The following is a 20487-nucleotide window of genomic DNA, read 5'->3' on the forward strand; positions in this document are numbered from 1 at the left end:
AAGATACTCAAAAATACAAGTCCTCAACAAAATGTTAATTTCAAACGTATATTAACTCAACACTCTGTCAAACATGAATTCAGATTTTAAAAAAAAATTCTCATATCACCAAAAACTGTACCTCACAGAAATATATGACTCTACATTATTTTTGCTCTGATGTAATTAAAGATTCAACTATCTACGCGTCAATCTTACATGTACTTTAGTCTAGAATGAGTACCCTTTTTAGCTCCATCTACTGATTTTTTCAATAAATGTTTTCTATAACTTTTAAATAAAATCCGATTTTTTGAATTGGATTCATCATTTCTCTTAAATTCATCTCAGTGTTTCCTTCAGAAACCTATTAATAATTCACATGACTGTCTGTAGTATTTTTCGTATCACGTGTATTGTATTGTATTACTTAATAATATACTGTTGTGTTTTAAATATCCGTTTACAAAATGTATCTTCCGTGAACGTGTTATTTGTAAGATATAATTTCATCAGACAAAACTATTTGATTAAGGTTTTCTATGGTAAATTTCTGTACGATATTTCATAGTTACGTATCAATTTTATTCTACAACAATATAAGTAAATTTTGCTATATTCTAGATAAAAAGGCTTCCAGTCTTCATGTCATTATTTACGTTCCTTTTGTCTACAGGATATAAGTCCTCAAACAAAATTAATGACAATTTACAAATTTTCGTTATCATACACATAAAATAATTTTAATTGTGCATTTATAATCAGAGATAATATCTCCACATGAAGGTGAAAATGACAGGAATCGTGATGCATGTTTCCTTTCATTTCTTGATATTTTGGTTAGTATTCTGGGAGAAAACTGAAGATTCATTCCTACTTATTTCTGGTGATTTTATTTTTGTGGACTCTTTCCAATTCGTTTTCAAAAGGTGGTGGAAGCGACACTAAACTCAATCGAGAAATGGATGAATTCAGAAATAATGAAAAACCAATTTGAATTAAAAAAACAAAACAAATAACAATAGCACATTTTTCACTTATATATATCATACTGTACTTGCATTCTGTCAGAGACAGATTTTAGTGATAAAACTGTCATTAATTTAGTACTATATTAATGAAATAGATTATTCGTAATAAAATATTTATGAGTATGAATAGAAGTCTTTTCACCATATAACTTGAATCTTTAAAAAAAATGTTTGCACTCCTGATATGGTACATCAGTTATTGTTTTACACTTTGAATTTCCTTTCGTGACTTAATTGTCTTATCGATTTTTAAAGTGGATGATTTTTGGCAATGCTATTTTTCTGTTGCACTCCTGACATAGTACAGCATTTTTTTCCAACATCAGATATGGCTACAACTTGGTCAATCCAAATAATTACACTCTACATTTAAAACTCAATATTTTGAATATTATCACAAACGTCTTTATTTTCAACATAAACCATTATTTTTTATTGAACAGGTCTCTAAGAAATATCTAATTTTCAAAATGACAAAAACTATGTTGCTCTTCTGAAATTTTTAGCATCAATTTTGGTCATAACTATTTTAATACTTGAGATATTAATGAGATTTTGGCATGTTTTTAGACAATATCAAAAGACATATGCTGAGACATAGAAATGTATTCCTAATGCCTGTACTTTAGTGAAGGTTGATAAATATGTGTCCAGTCATTTTTTAATTCACCCAATCCTCAACTTGCTTTACTTAGATAGCAATATACCCTTATCATCTGCATACGGTGTGTATCTCTCAGTTGATTCGATACGCAAGAACATGCTCTACGTATGAACAATTTCTGAAACTAGGTAATTAAGCTATTGACAAACAAGTTAATGAAACAAGAATATCAACAGTCTTGTTTAAAGTCATCATTTTGCAAGTTTTGCAAGTCGATACAATAACATGGTCAGCAAATACAATCTAAGTTTAAGTCAAATGCTGACTGGCATTTTTTTTCTCATACAAACTGTTAGGCCATTATTTACACACTGAATTGTCGACGGATTTTTCCGTTTTTCCCGATCATGATAAGGAGCACACGCGCATGTGACAGGTCGGCAGGGGATGCTTACTCCTCCAAGGCACCTGATACCATCTCTTATGTTTTAGGGGTCCATGTTCTCTTCTCCTGATTTGTATTGTTTGAATGGGGCTATGAGCTTGATTAATGTTCGCGTTATCTCCATATTTCATGAAAGTTAATTTGTTTATTTCTTTATAAACAATCTCAATATTTTGCTTTATTTGCTACATAAGTTAGGGAAATTGATGTTTAAAAGTTGAATTCACCTTTATCTTAAGGCTTTTTGCTTGCTCACCATTAACGTCTTTTTCTTGTACAATAGCAAAATATGAAACAGATGTGGCAAGTTTCTGTGGTATCTTTTATTTCAAACTCACAGGAAAATATAATCGACACATGAATGGAAGTAATATTCTACTGAATACACAGATCGGTTTGCTAATAACGGGGAGCAATTGGTACACTTGTGACTTCCGGCAGATTGTTGGAAAACCTGGTCTCCAAAAATCTATATAGATATTGTGTATCAGACACTCAAGCATCTTTTTGCTATCAGCTTGAGAGTACATGTACTTCTGTGTATAATCAGAGTTTTTAACAAAAGATATGTTGCAAATAACCATTGACTAGGTAAGTAAATTTATGAGTTCCATTTTTATTGAAAAAGCAGCTGTCAACGATGCCAAAAAGCCTACACGTTAATTGTAAACTGTTTACACTTTCATTCTACTAATTTTAGTTTGTGTAATGTACACACTGAAATGATCTCTTCAATATAGAATGAAACCTTTTTATAAGCCTGGTGGGGATATAGCACAGTCACAAGAAATGATGTCCAAACATGAATGTAAAACACATCTGAACAAAAAAAATTATTCGATATATCACAGTGATCTTGAAATAAAATACAACATCATCTGCCACATATGTTTCATATTTGGAAGTTAAACTGCTTATAGCTGATAGAGATCAACTAACAACTAATTTTTATGACAAACGAGATGACTTTGGCTTTTCTATCGCCAACTTTTCTTGATTGTATCGTTATTTTCCTCTCTCACCTGTGTTTGATGTTTATTTCTCTCACATTATTCGTCAATCACGAGCTCTGAGTACGACCATTTTTTAAATCTATGCAGAATACCGACAGGAAAGTTGATGTTACAGGGGCTTCAACAACCTCCTTAAAAGTAAGCGTTTCTATGTCTTCTGTTCCATTCTTGTGTTTCTATGTGCTTCTGTTTGTTTTTCCTCTGCTTGTAAATAAATGTTTTTAAACCAATTAAATTAGACTATTTAACATGAAAGTATATAACAAGTTTAACTGGCATCATGGTGCTGTGAGTAATCTTGATATGTGAGCTTGTGTGAACTTGAGCCTGATTTGAATTATTAAGTTTTGAATATTGTAATAAAGAAATATGAAGCCAAAACTTTGACCTGTACCTGATTTAAATTAAGTTCCATCATTACATGTAACTACTTGGAACTTGTCACACTCTTCATGAATATAATAATTCTGGGATCAGCCTTATTTGCAGATCCTTGGGTAGTATTTTCACTCAAAACCCTGTTCCTATTTCAGTAGCTTGAGTATCCCTATAATGTTCTAATGACAAATGGAAGAAAATGTCTATTTCTAATCCTATTTCATAAAAAAAATGTCTGTCTCATAAAGAGTACTGAAAGGGGCTGGGAGGATGAAGCTTGGTAGTTAATATGTGTACATGAAAGAAATGCCTTCTTCTTTGTAGAAATATAAAAAGGATTATTTCTTAGTGTGAACATTTTTATATCTGGATAGACACTGGGTAGACTTCAGAATGAGCTGATCTTTTTAATGTATAGTATTAATTATTCAAGGATGTTGTTTACTTGGGTTTTAGATGACAGAAATGGAATTCTATGAAGTACAATATGTTAAATAAATCAATGTTCTCAATAATATAAATAAAATAACCCAGTTGATTTTTTTTTAAATTTGAAGAAAATATGCAGGAACAAAACTAAGATTATAGTGATGCAGAGGAAATTCGGACAAAATTTTAAAATTTCATTTTTTCACAATTTTTCCTATCTTACAATATTTATTCAATATAGTTAAGATTCTATATGTTTTTAAAAACCATTTTCAAATATTATGAGTGTTAAAACTCAAGTATTATTTCAAATAAAATAATGACACGTAATAAAGAATTTGAAAAAATATGAACAAATTTTCAGACAACATATTCCAAAATTTGATCATCGACCTCATATAATTTAAAACCAGCATAATAAGGGCAACAAAGGTAAAATGAGGCTTTAAATAGTTAAGAGTTTTTATCATTCATTTTGTTGTAAGATTAGATTAAAATGGATAAAAGTTAGAATATTGACAGAGGAAATTTGAACTGAAATACTTAAGATTATGGTTCAAATTTAATTGTTTATTATGTAAGGCAAAAATATTACATTTATATTTCATTATCCAGAGGTATCTTACTTCTAATCCCTAGCGATATATATTTTTAATAAAGAAAATATTGTTCACAGTGTGGAAAATCGAGCTAATTTTCTAAAAAAAAAAAAAAAAAAAAAAAAAAAAATACCCAGTAGCCACTAACATCAAAGGGTAGGTCATTGACCTAGTTATTTGAAAGTGAAAAATAACTCAACAATTATAAGTCTACTATGTACAATAGGTGATTTTCATTCTTATATATCAGTTGCATTTTTATGTCATCTGAGTAAACTTCATCATTAAGTGCAATAATTTAAATAAATAAAATAGATTGTGTTTTCTACAAGGATCATGTGATATCGATGTGGCAATCAATTTTGTATTCCAGTAGTCGATGCATTTGGTTAGGCTTACATCTTGTATTTGCTTTTAATGACGTCGCAATTCAATATGATCGTTTCACGATAACTGCGGTACCATTCTTTTGCAGGGAAAATTGGTATATTTTGGTGTAACATGACGCAATTGTTTGATATATGTCATATAATTATCTATCAACAAAAACTTCGCCAAACGTTGTTAATTTTTCCTGCAAAAGAGTAGAAACTATTGCAATATAAGAATTCGTAACCTTGACCTCAAATGCAATAGGGACATTTCTTAATTCAAGGAGTTACATATGAAAAAAAATCATTGAGAAAGCTTAATGAGAATTTTTTTTTTTCCGCGTGGTTTTTTTTTTTTTTTTTTTTTAATTTCATATCCTCAAAATTAATCCTCCTGCAGAACGCTAAGCGCTAGAAATAAAAGAAAACAAACAAACTTGGAATTGTCTTATTAAAAATATTGAATGAATGTAGACCAATGTAATCATCTGAAAACCATTTTAACCAAAATCTCATGAATTTCTGATGCAATACAAATGAAAATGAGAAAATGTTGTGTAAATTTGTATATGTCTGTAGTAATATATTTTGTATGTTATTCTTTTTGCATATTTTTGTATGATGTTCATTAATCACTGCAAAGTAAAAATAAAGTATGAATTTATTTATTTATTTTTAAACCTTAATGAACTTTATCTATCAAAGATAAATATTTTGTATTTAGATTAAAATAGATTAAATTATATTGAATTTAATTTCAGATACATGTATTAAAAAGTTTTTTTTTTATTAGAATTGAGGATTTTTTAAGTCACCTATAACAATTAAAAAAAAAAAGTACTATGTCTTTAATGTGTGTGTTTATATCAAGAAAGACAACAATTGAGTAAATCTAAAGATACATATTCAGATTTAAATAATACATACAATTAAAACTACGCAATACAATAATATAATAATACATATACTTAATATATAACGACATACACAATTTATCCGTACATATACATATAAAAAATCAATATAGACAATGATAGAATAAATAAATAAAGAAAAGAAAGAATAAAAGAATTTCAATAAATAAATGTATAAATGAAAAGAAATGCATGGGTGTATAAATGAATAAATAAATAATTGAAAGTAAATAAATTAGATAAAATAATACTAATAGATAAAGAAATAAATAGATAAATAAATAAATAAATAAATAAATAAATAAATACTTACAGATTTCTTACAATGAAGACAGCTATACAACCCATGGTCAGGCTTATTTGAAGGGCTTGGAAAGCAGGGCTACGCACAAAAAGCTTATTCAGTCGTGTAAAAAATAATTAGATAATATACATACTCACCATTACAGCCTTCTTTGAAGATCAAATACTTCTTCAAATGCGTCTTCATTGGTAGTGTCATTGTTTTTAATGTTGTATGCAGATGACATGGTATTATTTTCCGCTTCTCCTGAGGGATTACAGAAATGCTTGATGTGCTTTACTTATATTGTAATGATTGGAAATTATCTGTAAATGTAAGTAAAACTAAAAAAGTAGTATTTAGGAAATCTGATCGATTGAATAAAAATTTTAAATGGTATTATAATGATGAAGAAGTTGAAGCTGTCAATCAGTTTACTTATCTTGGTCTCACTCTGACATACACAGATAATTTTTTTTATAAATCTCAGGTAAAATTGGCTACTCAGGGGAGTAAATGTATGTTTAATTTTAGAAGTCAATGAAAAATGCACATTTTAATTATGTTACTCGTTTTCTTTGTTTGATACTTATGTAAGTAGTATATTGAATTATGCAGTGAAATATGGGGATTCCACAAAGGTGATGCTATAGAGATAATATATTTAGAATATCTCAAAATTATCTTGAAAGTTAGAAAAAATACATCTTCGTTGATGATCTATAATGAACTTGGTCGTTTACCTCTTTTTATTCAAAGGAAAATTCGCATGATAAAATTTGGGTTAAAATTATTGGAGTCAGAAAATTGTATATTGAAAAGTATTTATCAAGATATACTTGAAAGCATTGAGAAAGTCCTTGTACAAAATACAATTGGTTACTTCATGTAAAATTTTTACTATTTTCATAAGGGTTCAGAGAAGCTTGGTATTGTCAAAATATTACAAACAAAAATATGTTTTTAAAAATTTTTAAACAAAGATTAACTGACTGTTTTCAACAAGAATGTGAGGCTTTTTTTTCTTCGTCACCAAAGTGTTCTGTGTATAGATATCTAACAAATACGCTGTGCATGCAATCCTACTAAATGAAACCAATTCCAACCAAGTATATTCAATTGATTGCAAAATATAGACTAAGTGCACATTCATTAATGATCGAGAAGGGAAGATTTACTCATCTTCCTAGAGGGAATAGATTATGTTCTTTCTGTCAATAAGAGGTTGAAGATGAGTACCATTTTATTTTGAAATGTTCACTTTATCATGAATTCAGGAAACTGTATATTAATAAGTATTATTGGTATAGACCTAGTATGTATAAACTTTTACAATTAATATCAACTGAAAATGTGAGTGAACGAAGTTATATAGGGAAATTCCTACAGAAAGCAGAAGCACTTAGAGATTCATATCTGTAAACTAGGGATTTTTTTTTCAATATTTGGTTGGAAATATTGTACACAGTTAATATTTTGTAAAAACAAGTGTATGTAAATATTTCATGTATGTACATTTTATATTTTGTAATTATGAGTATGTAATCTGATAAGCCATATGGCTTAAGGAATGAATAAACAAACAAACAGGCGTCTTCATTGATGGATTCTTAATTGCGCCGTGATCATGAACTGTCTAAACAATGTACGTTCCTCCAAGTTAAATTGCATACGATAAATAAACATCATTAATAACACTATTTTAATGATTGAAAGGTACGTTGTCGCTATGAACAACCCTATGTAGACAAAAATCAAATGTAAAACTGTTGAAAGTATAAATTAATTAAATAATTGCTTTGGAACATAACCAATCAGGTCAAAAATGGATTCGTGTCGAAACTACGCGGAGCGAACAAGTAATCGGAACGTAACCACGCGGGTCGAACAAGTGATCGGAACTTACCCACCCGCATTCGTCTTCAAGAACGATCATGTAACCGGAAGTTATAAAATGAAAGTGAATGTCAATGAGAATTACAGACCCTATTGAAGTTTTTAGTCCATGGAAAGGTAGCAGTGTTAATCTACAATCTACAAAAACTGTTTTAAATGGATGCGGGAAGGCAAATAGAATATCTAACACTTTATTTGCTTGCAATTGGGTCATTGTTTTGTAGCAAAACCGGACAAACATATCTCTGTATTCCAGGAGATTTTATTCTGGGAGGACTCTTTTCTGTTCATTTTACAAAGGACAATGGATGTGATTTTAAAATTGACCCAAACAGTGGAATTCAACTCTTGGATGCCACAATATTTGCGCTATCGGAAGTCAATGTTTAGTTGAAACAGAAAGGGGTATCGTTAGGCTTGATAGCACATGATACTTGCTACAATATTAACCCGTCCTTGGAATACTCTTTAGAAATTTGCTCGGCAAAGTTTCTACACAAAACAGGAGGAGACTGGATGCAAAATCTGTACGACAGTGACATCCAGACGGGTGATAGGAGTAATTGGTCCAGCGACCAGTAGGGAGACACTATATGTGGCTAGTGTGCTTGCTCTATTCAAAATGCCACAGGTAAACATGCATACTTTTGTATTAATGAAAAATTGAAGACAAACAGTGATAAATCTATACAAAAAAGCCCGCATACAATATAAATCTGTGAACGTGGCTTAATTACGGAACTAGGGAAATTCCAGAGATGGGATAGTATTTCTGGAAGGAGTTAACATCCCCTGTTGATCGGTCGAACCCGCTTTGAGACCTAACTATTGATCAGGTGGTCGAAATATTCCGTAGTCAAATAACATATAAAATTAAAGGTCTTTTAATTGGTATGGAAACGTCAGTAAAATAAGAACCAGTGCTAGGTTACATTCACTAACAAAGTCACTATAACGATCATATATCTAATGAACTGCTGATTTTAAATGAGGCTGTTGAATCCCTGTAACATCAACTTAAATGTAATTATCGACTCGCTATATCCCAGTGAACTTGAAATAAAAGACACCACAGAGTCTGCCACATCTGTTTCATATTTAGATATTGAACCGACTATAGACGACAAAGGCCTACCGGGGTACTAACAATTAAATTATATGACAAACGAGATGATTTTGATTTTTTTATCGTCAACTTTCTATTTTATTTAGTAATATTCTGCTTTCACCTGCAAATTTTGTTTATATCTCACAACTTATTCGCTTCTCAAGAGCATGTTCGGAGTACAAACAAATTCTAAACCGAGATAGCTACTCATACATAAGTTAATGTTACAAGGATTTCAACAATTTGGTTTAATGTCAGCATTTCGTAAAAGGCTATGGTCGATATAATGACCTTATCAGCAAATATAACCTATGACTGGATCGTATTTTGGCTGGATTGTTTCATACCAATTGTTAGGCCTTCGTTTTTATGCTAAATTTGACTACGGAATGTTCTGTCTATTTGATCAATACATAGGACTCAAGGCGGTTGTGACTTGTCAAAAGGGGATGCTTACTCCTCCTGGGCACCTATTCCCATCTCTGGAATTTTCGGAGGTTCGTGTTTATGCCCTGTTTACAGAATTGTATTTTTTTTTTTAGGTCGATCGCTGTTCGTTATCTTCACTTTTTCACATATATGAAGATAGCCTTTCTCGATTAAAAAAGTTATCGTACTCAGAGTATGCTCTAGACTATCGAAGGAGTTGGAAGATGTTTACACCATATGTAGGTGACAGCGAATTATTACTATATAGATAAGGAATATTGACGATGGAAAACTGAAGTCATTTCATTTTCCGTACAAGTTGGCACTTATCTTCTATAATCTGTAACATAAAACATCTAATTATGCAACGGATGTGGCAAACTCTATGATGCCTTTTATTTCGATTCACTGGGATATACTCAGTCGACATATGACTGTAAATAACTGTACTTAATTGAATAACGTCTTCAACATATTTGAATGCCACAGCAAGTGATTCCATCTTCATATGTACAGGATCACTTAATATACCACAAGAATAATAGAGAGGTTGAGATCTTAAACTTGTACGCGTACGTGTACGTGTACATTTGCTTAAGTTTCCGTAATTTTTCCTTTGTTGAGATTTTAAGAACGTGTAAAATGAACGTGTACATTGCGATCGGTGTCTCTGTTTCAACTATTTAGCCGAACTGTGACTTTAGTTCGTAAATTAAACATGGTTAAAGTAAGTGCTCGTGAAACTAAACATCCTAAATAATGTCCAAAAATCACATTTTCACACATAAATTGACTAATTTTTATTATAAAAGCAATAAGTTTACAATTACGTGCAGATGCCACTCTACAAGTTGTAGGGACGTGTAGAAAACTTGTCATCACTAAAACCTATGACGGAATACGCGAGGAATTTAGGGATTTCCCCTCCTAGACCTACCCGTACATGTACACGTTTTAAATCAAAAATTTATATATTGGAAAAAGAAATCTCTTGCTGTGGCCTTCAACTCGACATTTAGATATATCGACGACGTATCATCAATTAACAATAGTTATTTCCATTCATATGTCGACACGATATATCCCAGTGAGCTTGAAATAAAAGATACCACGGAGTCTGACACATCTGTTTCACATTTGAGTATTTAACTAGAAAATGACGTTAAAGATATACACGCTATATGAACGCGTTTTTTCTGTGAAACAAAATTATTAAATGATTTAAGAAACATGATGTGTAATAAAAAATAATACTCTCCACAAAGATTTACTAATTAAGTCGTTGTTATTACAAAACAATTAAGCAAGATCTGCAATTAAGAATTTAGCCTTTTCATGAATATTTATGAAGGAAGTGTGTAAACAGTATATAGACACGCATGTCCACGGGAAATCATAGACGACGAGGTACGTTGTATTTTGACTACAATTATAAATGAAAGATTAATATCTGTCATTACAGCGTAGATGGTTAATACTAGTTGTTCCAAAGGATCAGTATCTTTAAGCATTAGACGTGTGCCATCCATTTCAAAAGTTATTTGTATCCCAAACGGCCTACCTCGTTTTCTGGACGCCATTTTTGTTTATTGTTCTAAAAGTACCGACGGTGTCACATGATGCATGAATTTAAATAAAGAGGCATTACTTTCCTAGTAGGAAAAAAAAAATAATTATAATTTGAGATCTTTATAACGCGTTCATTTTTAATCGTTTAATTTACAGTATTTTCGTAACTTTATTTGGTTAACAACATAAATAAATTTCCAACTTTATTTTTGTCTGACGCAAGTTATAGCGTGTAAATCTTTAATGGTAATCTAACAACAAAGCTTTATGAAAAAAACTTGATGACTAACTTCAATCGTCAACTTACCTTACTTATGCAGCAAACATTCCTCTATCACCTGCATATGGGGTTTATATCTCTCAGTTGACTCGATATGCCAGAGCATGCTCTACGTATGAACATTTTCTAAAACGAGGTAGGTTATTGACAAACAAGTTGATGAAACAAGAATATCAGCAGTCTCGTTTAAGCGCATCATTTCGTACGTTCTATGGTCGATACCATGACCTTGTTAGCAAATACAATCTAACATTAAGTCATATGCTGACTGACCTTTTTCATACTAATTGTTATGCCATTATTTACACACTGAAATGTCGACGGATTTTTCCGTTAATTACTGATCATGATAAAGAGCACACGGCGGGTGTGACCGGTCGGCAGGGGATGCTCACTCCTCCATGGCATCTGAATCCACCTCTGATGTTCTCGGAGGTTCATGTTTGCTCTTCTCCCGATTTGTATTGTTTTAATGGACTTTGAACTTGAATTCTGTTCGATATCTCCATATTTCAAGTATATTACAAGTATTGTGGCTCATGAACCCCATTTTTGCATTGTGATAAAAGAAATCCATTATGTATTTTAATTGAAGTTTTTTTTTCTAATTATAACTTTGTTTGTCTAAAGAAATAATACAGATTTTATTGAATTAATAAAAGTAAATAACTGAAATGTTTTTAATATTTCAGATTAGTGCTACGGCTACTTCTTCAATTCTTAATGACCGACAAAAGTACAAATATTTCAAGCGAACAGTACCATCGGACACTTATCAGGGCAAGAGAATCGTTCAACTTCTCAGGTATGAGTATAAAACTTTAACTTGATGCTGTTATATGACAGAAATACCCAGGCATGTTTTTGCCTCTTAATGTACTTCCCCTCTACCTGGAAATCAAGCTCAAAAGTCAATAAAAACGATAAAAATTGGGAGCAGAGCAAACAAGGACGAAATAAAGTGTAGTATAAGTGTGTACTTCAGTGGATTTTCCGAATCGAATTTTTTTTTTTAAGCTTGATGTTGCTTTAACCCATTTGATGTTATGATCTGTGCGTAATAAGGCAAAAAAATGCTATATTGTTTGTTTATTAGAGCATATTTCTAATTTGAAACAAGATTTGAAAATTGGTTAAAATACATTTAAGAATTTAGAAAACTTTTAATATGCCTAAACTCTCAGCACACTTTATGAGCAAATTACCTGGGGATGCAATGATAAAAAAATAAAATTTATTCATATTTTAATTCGAAAAACTATAACATAAAATCTATATATGAAGTCTTTTTTCCAACATGAATTAGTGACATTTTAAGGAATATTGATAAGCAACATTTACTTCATGCAGTACAAATACGCATATGTATGTGAAAGAAACTATATTTAATGGTAGAATAAGATTTTTCCTATTTTAAAACAAATGTATTCCGGGTATCCCGAGTTCATCTGTTCATTGCAATTCCATCTCATATGGGTTTTGACTGTTAAAACTCATCTGCCTTCTGTTTAAAAATTACCTTTCTTCTTTAGAGCAAATAGATGGGTAAATGTTAGCATTCTCTACGAAGAATCTAGTTATGGTACATATGGTTACAATGATATTAAAAGATTTGCACAAATTAACAAAATATGTATTGGATATGAGAAGAAAACCTCGGTGGATATGACAGAGTTAGAGATCAAGGAAGTTTTAACAGATCTAAGATCAACAAAGAACACAGAAGGTACTCTATTTATTTGTATTCAATGTTCTTTTGATTATATATATATATATATATATATATATATATATATATATATATATATATATATATATATATATATATATATATATATATATATATATATATATATATATATATATATATATATATAGAGAGAGAGAGAGAGAGAGAGAGAGAGAGAGAGAGAGAGAGAGAGAGAGAGAGAGAGAGAGAGAGAGAGAGAAACTGTGAATAAGTAATTTTAAGTAATATAAATAAGGTTCAACCAACTTGATTCTAAATTGTAGACCCGATTTTGTGAAAAAAGCCTTTCATTTTCAGAGATAAACATTAAAACTTTAAAATAGTGGTAGTTCTGTTTATGCTGTATCAGAATGCATACAAAATTATTCAACGAATCCATGACATGCGCATTGAAGGCTTTATCTGGATCGGAAGTGACGGATTAATCGGGCTTGATCCTCCGGTCGGACTAGAATATGTCATGGAAGGAGCTATCGGATTAACCCTCCAAATTTCTGAATATCCAGGATATATCCAATACGTCAATAAGTGAGATGATATGATTTTTTTCTCTCGTAAAAATTATTGATTTTCAAAACTTTGGACAATCTATAATAATATCATACATGTACTACATAAATCGCATTATCTTGATTACAGCCAAACTACAGAAACTAATCCGAATCCATGGTATTCAGAATTCCTCCATCAATATTACCCAAACTGCACAGTCGGAAACTGTGAGCGAATTAATAACACTGGTAAATAACATAAATATGAATAAGTATATATTATGAAAGAAATATTATTATTATTATTATTATTATCTACCTCATGCATAGCTCTGATCCTTGGACGTATTGGCTCCAGTCTTTCACACTTCCTTTCTTCAGTTCTTTAAATTTTTTTTAATGAACTATTTCAGATTTCCAAAGTTTCGGCATTAGCATCACTGGAGAAACATAGTTTGTCGAAATGCGCATCTGGTGCTTCGAAACTGGTACCGTACAGGATTTACATTATTGAATATAATGTAGCTAAATATAAATAAAATAACTGAAAAGGGCTTAAACGTTAGAATAAATATTAAAGAACTCAGCAATTGACTACCAATTAATTAAGAAATTAAATAACATAGATATTTAAAAATAATTTTAAAATTTGATCCTACAGTATCCATTACATGTCAACATTTTTGATCAAAACATGGTACTGAACAATTGAATAACGAATTAATAGACCCCACTCACTATAGACAAGAAAAGAAAACTAACAACTATGTACAGAAAAGGTGAAAGATCAAACATTATTTTAAAAAGACTAGTCGTTTGTTTGTTTGTTAGTTTATTTAGTTTGTTTGTTTGTTTGTTTGTTTTTTTAGATCCCTTTTGAGAATATTTTACTCATATAAAGACGCAATAACATACCGTTGGAGTGCTGCAAATTTTACACCTTTACTCGGCACTGAAAGCCTTTGATCAATGTGGGATCTTTTTTCGTGTTAGCAACCATTGCTTATTATGTCGCAATAGGTGCTAACACGAAAAAAGATCCCACAATACAAACAATACAAATCGGGAGCAGAGCAAACACGGACCTCCAAACATCAGAGGTGGGATCAGGTGCCATGGTGGAGTGAGCATCCCCTGCCGACCGGTCACACCCGCCGTGTGCTCCTTGTCATGATCGGGAAATAACGGAAAAATCCGTCGACAATTCAGTGTGTAAATAATGGCCTAACAATTAGTATGAAAAACGTCAGTCAGCATTTGACTCAATGATAAATTGTATTTGCTGACAAGGTCATTGTATCTACCATAGAACTTACGAAAAGATGACTTTAAACGAGACTGCTGATATTCTTGTTTCATCAACTTGTTTGTCAATAATTTACCTCGTTTTAGAAATTGTACAAACGTAGAGCATTCTCTTGCGTATCGAATCAACTGAGAGATATATACCCCGTATGCAGGTGATGAAGGTATATTGTTGCATAAGTAAGGGAAGTTGACGATTGAAAAGTTAAAGTCATCACGTTTATCACGATGTAAATATATTATAATTAAGCTTCCAAGAAGAAATTTAGAAATATATTTTCTTGATTCAGGACTTTAAAATACCATCTGAAAATGACATTTTCTCCATTAAACAAGTTGTAAGAGAAGAATTGGAACTCGAAACTGTCAAGTCGCAGGGGGGCGTGTTCTGTAGAATGTCTTACCTGCTACATTAAAAGAAAAACAGAAATCTGTTGTTGGGACTGTACACCTTGTCCTTCGGGAACTATCACTGATTTGTCAGATCCATACAGCTGTACAGACTGCTCACACGGATATACAACGAATTTAGACAGAAATGAATACATGCAAAGTCCGATTTCCCATTTTTCATATGTAATTCCATTCTCTGTTGCTATTCTCGTATTGTGTGTTTGGGGTTTTGTTTTATGCATTGTTGTTTCCGCTGTTTTCATGCAAAAAAGAAATACGCCTATACTAAAAGCCACTGGTTTGGAAACCAGCATGGTAATGCTTTCTAGTATTCTTATGTCATACATATCACCATTTATTTTACTTAGTTTCCCTTCATCTCTGACATGTTCATTATCTCGATTATTTATCGGCATGAGTTATACTATGGCCTACTCCTCCGTCCTTTCTAAGCTTATTGTTTATAAGAGAGCGTTCGATGTGATATCTGGTATCAAACAGCAAGCAGTAAATGGACAGCACTTACCAAGACAGTACATGTGTACAATGATGACGGCTAACATATGATCCAACAACAAATCCTCTATCCGGACATCGTACGTGTAAAGACTCTAACAATTTCAGTTATTTTGTTTTACTCTTCTGGCCCTTTCTGCTGTTGATTGCATGCCTCGTCCTCGCCATCAAGACAAAAAATCTCCCGGAAGGTATGAACGATTCACGTGAAATCATGTACTGCTCCTTCACTTCTTTGTCACCTGGTTAGCGTTTGTACCTCTGTATGCTTTCTCCACAACTATTGCTGCACGAGTTATCTTTCTTTGTGTTTCATTGTTCATTCATGCGACAGTTTTTCTCAGTTGTCTTTTTTTGACAAAGATTTACACTGTGGTCTTTAGACCACAGAAAAACAACAAAGACCATGTGATGAGAAGTACATCTGCCGGTTCTAGTAAGACTCATAACACATACAGTGGGACGCATGAAAACAATGGTCCTTAGACGAAAAGAATAGAACAGGATTCACATTCTTACAATTACACTCTAGAAGTATCACGTAATGGTAAGTGTTGTTGATATTTGATATTTTTACTGCTTAAAATCAGAATTATATATAAGTCTTTGTTACTTTCATTTTTTTATTACAGATAAAGTTAGAACATGGTTATGACGTCATCCAGTCAACAAATAAAATGTGTACATCAAACTTGAAAAACGAGATATATGACGCAAATGAGATAAATGAGATTGATGAAGTTGTTAAGATTATCGAAAACCCACTTTACAACTCTGATGCATAGAGTTCTGTATTCGTGAAGTAATGTAACAATATCCCATTCCAGCTCTCTTCACCCATTAGGTTTATCCCATTTTTGATTACATAATGAGTTGGACGGTGATACCATCGTGTTATTAGATATGTTCATGGACGGGAAAGCGAGTAAATTTGGACTTTAAATTAATTCCGGATTTTATTGAGATAAAAGAATTATATTTTGACCTCTCTGATGTATAAAAAAACATATTGTACCTGCTGTACATTTTTTTCAGATAACAAATATATATTGTTTTTGCATTGTTTTAATTTTCAATTGAAATTCAATAAGAATACTTGAACAGTTTTGATATTTTTTTGGTGAAGGAATAATTGTTAGCTTATGAAAAAAATCTCACGTTACTGTAATACTGTTAGTACTATTAAATTGTTGGGAATTGTTCAAATACCGGAACGTTTCATCTTCTGTTTTTTAGTAAACCCTCAATATTTCAATAAAGAATTGGAAGTGTGTTACAAATATCTTCGCACAATTAGACAGATAAAGATGTATTTTTACGGCAGATTGGTAAAACTTTTGTACGTTTTAACCTTTAGTCGCCCGACTAACGTGTGGTTTTGTATTAGAATGATCTTGCATAGACTGCTTACTATGATATCATGGTTATAAAATGGAACTTCATGTTGTGTGATACTTTAATCATCTTATTGGCGTTTCATTTTGAAATATCTCATAGAGTATAGTTACTGTGAAATCACTAATGTGCATGGGGGTTACTTTTCGTTGCTTTCGTGGTATGTAGAAATCCAAGAATAAAAAATGTATATTTTAAATGTATATTTACTCAACACTTCGAATTCAGATTCAAAAAAAAAAAAAAAAAAAAAAAAAAAAAAAAAAAAAAAACTCATATCACAGAAATTTGGACCCTCTAAAATATGTGACTCTACATTATTTTTGTTCTGACGTGATTAAAGATTCAAATATCTACGTCAATTTTACATAAGTCTAGATTGAATACCCGTTTTAGCCACATTTACTGATTTTTTTTTTTCAATTTATATTTTCTATTACTGTTATATAAAATCAGATGTGTCGTATTCGATTCAACATTTCTCTTAAATTCATATCAGTGTTTCCTTTAGAGGCCCATTAATAATGCACATGACTGTCAGTTGTATTTTCTTATCACATGTATTGTATTGTATTACTTATGTTGATGTGTTTTAATCTCCGCTTACAAAATATATCTTCCGTGAACGTGTTATTTGTAAGATACATTTTCATCAGTTTCTGAGTGACAAAAATATTTGTTTAGAGTTTTCGATCTATTGACAATATCTATGTGGTTTTTAGAGATCAGGTCTTCCAACAATCTATTGGAATACCCATGGGTACCAATTGCGCCCCGTTATTAGCAGACCTTTTCTGTATTCATATGAAGCAGAATTTGTCCAAAATCTTATACGTGATAAGAAGAAAACACTTGCTGTGGCCTTCAACTCGACATTTAGATATATGACGACGTATTATCAATTAACAATTGTTATTTCCATTCTTATGTCGATACGATATATCCCGGTGAGCTTGAGATAAAATATACTACAACAGAGTCTGACACATCTGTTTCATATTTGGATATTTCACTTGAAAAAGGCGTTTATGGCAATCTAACAACCTAGCTTTCTGATAAACGTGATGACTTTAACTTTTCAATCGTCAACTTCCCTTATTTATGCAGTATTATACCTTCATCACCTGCATGCGGGGTATATATCTCTCAGTTGATTCGATACGCAAGAGAATGCTCTACGTATGTACAATTTCTAAAACGAGGTAAATTATTGACAAACAAGTTGATGAAACAAGAATATCAGCAGTCTCGTTTAAAGTCATCTTTTCGTAAGTTCTATGGTAGATACAATGACCTTGTCAGCAAATACAATTTATCATTGAGTCAAATGCTGACTGACGTTTTTCATACTAATTGTTAGGCCATTATTTACACACTGTATTGTCGACGGATTTTCCCGTTATTTCCCGATCATGACAAGGAGCACACGGCGGGTGTGACCGGTCGGCAGGGGATGCTCACTCCTCATGGCACCTGATCCCACCTCTGATGTTTTGGAGGTCCGTGTTTGCTCTGCACCTATTTTGTAATGTGTAATGGACTTTTGAGCTTGAATACTGTTCGATATCTCCATACATTTCATCGTTAATTTTTGTACGATATTTTTAGCTACGTAGTGTTTTAGTCTATGGAAATATAAATAAATTTCGCTATATTATAGATAAAAAGGCTTTTTATCTTAACTTCTTGTCGTTTTTTACGTTCATATTTGCCTACAGGGTTTAAATCAGCAAATAAAATTAAGGAAAATTTACATTTTTTTTTTTTTTTTTGCTATCATTCACATGAAATAAAGTAACTTTTTTGTTCATATATAATCAGAAATTATATCTCAACATGAAGATGGTAATGACAGGATTCGTGATGCAAGTTACCTTTCATTTCTTAACATTTTGGTTGGTATTCTGTAAGAAAAACTGAAGGAACATGCCTACATATTTCTGGAAATTTTATTTTGGGTGGACTCTTTTGTAGTTCTTGAAACATTGAAATCTTATTTTAATAACCAGAATTTCATGATTGATTTTATGTTGTTTTACGTCCCGTTCGGAATTTTTTTTTACTCATATAGAGACGTCACCATAAACCCTTGAAGGGCATTAAAGAGCTTTAGACCTTTACTCGGCACTCAGGGCCATTACGCAGTGAGGGATCTTTATCGCACCAACGCCAGAACAGAAATCACATTCTTACAATTACACTCTAGAAAAAGCATCATGTATTGGTAAGAGTTGTTGATTTTTGATATTTTTACTACTTTCAAGATTTTGACCTATATTTGAGTAATCTTTTACAATATTGGTTTGTTAAAATAATCGTGTTTTCTATATGCTTTTGTTATCGAAGCATAAAATCAGGGTTATAAGTCCTTATTTCTTTCATATGTGATTACAGATAGGTTAGAACATGGTTATGACGTCAACCTGTCAACAGATAAAACGTGTTCATCAAAATTAAAAAAACAAGATATCTGACGCAGTAATTGAGAGTGAAGAGATTAAGATTAAAGAGAACCCTCTCTACAACTCGTATGCATAGATTCCTGTATTCTTTACGTAATGTTAAAATATCCCAAATTCAAAGCTCCTCGTCCTAGTGTCTTTCATATATGATTACATACCGGTAATGAGTTGGAAGGTGGCGCCATCCTGGAATTAGAGGTGTACATGGACGAGGTAAACGAGTGATTCGGTGCTTTAAATAAAATACAGGATTTTATTAAGATAGGAGAAACTCCTCTTTTACTACTATGATGTACAGACAAATTCAACTTGTACCTGATGTAAAACATTTTCAGAAAACATATTTGATACATTCGAGAAGGATGCGCAAAATCTTTGTCGTTGGTAAACTGTAGGAAAAACCTTTTACAGACAGCGGGCATCTACTATGACCGAAGTTCAGGAAAAGTGGCGCATGCGCAGTAGTCCCATATGTAAATAAGCCAGATAAAAATATCACTGGCTGAGGGGAAATCCCCACATTTGCCGATGGGCAACATACATAAACCATTTATTATACATAAATTGTTTTTGATACATTGTTTTTACATTGTTTTTCAACTAATTCGAGAAATTCCTTGGCACATGATGGGTGAAAGAACAATTATTAACTTTTGAAAAAAAAAAAAAAAATCTTACGTTACTGAAAGTACTTTTGAATTGTATTAAATTTTTCAGTTGTCCCAAGTTTTCATCTTTTGTGATAAACAAACCTGTATTTCAATAAATTCTCTAGAATGAAATAAGACGATAACGAACAGTAATCAATCTCGAAAGTCCAATGAAACGTTACAAATTTGGAGCAGAG

The sequence above is a fragment of the Saccostrea echinata genome, unplaced genomic scaffold, assembly GCF_033153115.1.
Source record: "Saccostrea echinata isolate AGI-Se365-2 ecotype Australia unplaced genomic scaffold, CSIRO_AGI_Sech_v1 ptg000062l, whole genome shotgun sequence".
Lineage (NCBI taxonomy): Eukaryota > Metazoa > Mollusca > Bivalvia > Ostreida > Ostreidae > Saccostrea > Saccostrea echinata.